Here is a 2,032-nt window from a genome sequence, read left to right on the forward strand (position 1 = left end):
GCTCTACAGAGGCTTCTTTTCAATGAACACTAACAAGCAGGCTCATGCTCTTCCCCCAGCCTATAAGAAGAACCAGAGAAAGGAGCAGGTGGGACCGTTCTCAGCTCACACAGAGCCAGGAATGGTTTGTGTTTCCAACAGCCAACTTGGAAAACACTCGTAATTCATGAGGCAGTAGGTGGGTCTCAGAAAAGATTGCCTCAGTGAGTGAGACTGGAAGCAGGTCTCTCCCCAGATAGTTGGCTGCAGTCTTAATATCTGATGACAGGCTTGCGAGAGACTAAGAGGGCCCAGATAAGCCAGGGTTGGACTCCTGATCCACAAAAACTGTGAGATAATAATGTGTTTTAAGCCGCAGAGTTTTGGGGTTATTTGTTATACAGCAGTAGATAATGAATACACCCACTTGCCAGGACTGATCCAGCAATCTATGCAACTGAATATCCAATCTGCCAACAGAGCCCAATACTGCGTCCCCTAATTGGCATTATTCCCTGAAGAGACCAACCAGCTACTAGGAGACAAGTCTACTACCTGGGACCCCCTTCCATTCAGGAAGGACAGAGATGTATTCCAACAGCAACAGACACATAGTCCAGATATGGGTTCCTGTCTAGAGAGCCTCGGCAGCACTATCCCAGGCCTTCCAGGATGTTTGATCCGCTGGCCCAGGATGCTTCCTAACATCACATTGGGCCTGGGACCCACTTCACAGCAAACGGGTATGTGAGTGGGCCCATGAGCAAAGATCCCCTCGTTGAATCACAGAACCCAGAAGCAACTGACCTGCTAAGGTGTTGGAACAGGCTGTTAAAGGCACAGCAGAACCACCTGCTCCAGGGCACTACTTTAAGAGAATGAGGTGCCATCCTCCAGGACACAGTCCGCAGTTTAAATATAAAAACCTTTACACAGTGCTGTGTACACAATAGGAGGACTATACAGGCCTGGGGACCAAGAGGCCCTGCCTCTGTCATTCCCAGGAACCCACTGGGAAAAGAATTGGTGTTTCCCACCTCCACAAGTCTGGGCTCTGCAGGGCTAAATGTCCTGGCTCCCAGGAGACACTTACACCAGGAGAAGTGCCACCTGGTACTCAGGCTCCTTGTACCAAGGTGCCCACAGCAGGAAGAGGAGTCGCTCTCCTTGTAGCACTCATGGAGGAGGAAGGGCTTCTGTTTCACACCGCAGACAGGAGGAATGTGTTTGGCACCTAGGTGATCCACTTGGCACCTCTTAAAGGTACATGAACAAGTACAGCAACCCCAGCCTGAGAAAGGCATAGTGATCAAGGACTCAGACACTACTAGGTGGCCACTGAGGTTAGCAAATGTGCTGGCTGAGGAATGGAGGAATCTAGAATGGGTAGTGGAGGAAGGGGTATTGATTGCAGCCCTAAACCCAGCTGCTGTGGTAGGAACTATGGTTTGTCCCACTAACCTTCCTCCTCTAAACTTCTCCCAGGAAGAGGCCCTTCAGACTCAGAGGAGCTGCTCCTATATATATGTGAATCTGAGCAGCTCGAAGGGGTAGACGGCGGTGAATACTGTGGCACACCACCCACCTTCCCTAACACTGAAGGAACTGAAGACCTAGCCACTGGGAGGACTGTCCCCACAGAACCTTCAGGGACCGCCACAGCTGGAAGAGCTCCTTCATCCAGTGACTGACCTGCCTCTTTCTTGTTGGGCATATTAGGGTGATTTTCCATGGATTTCCCCCATTCACCTCTTCCTCATATGCTGCTTCTGGGAATAGGGACTAGGAAGAGTTAAAATCATCTAGAACCTGGCTCAGTCAAGAGGATAGTGGGGATCTTCTGTCTTTTTCTTTCCTTGGTGGGGATTTTTAAAGATTATGATGTGAGACAAACCCCATCCTCTACATACACCCTTTTTTTATTGCTACTGCATTGTTTTGCAGCTTTTTAATCCCCCTTTTTTGTTGTTGTTAATTTTGGGGAAAGAGGATTCTTCTGGATTCTTTCTCTATTTTACCCTGAGGTCTAGAATAGATGCAAATTAAAAAAAAA

Source organism: Pteropus vampyrus, unplaced genomic scaffold (genome assembly GCF_000151845.1).
Source record: "Pteropus vampyrus isolate Shadow unplaced genomic scaffold, Pvam_2.0 Scaffold294, whole genome shotgun sequence".
Taxonomy (NCBI): domain Eukaryota; kingdom Metazoa; phylum Chordata; class Mammalia; order Chiroptera; family Pteropodidae; genus Pteropus; species Pteropus vampyrus.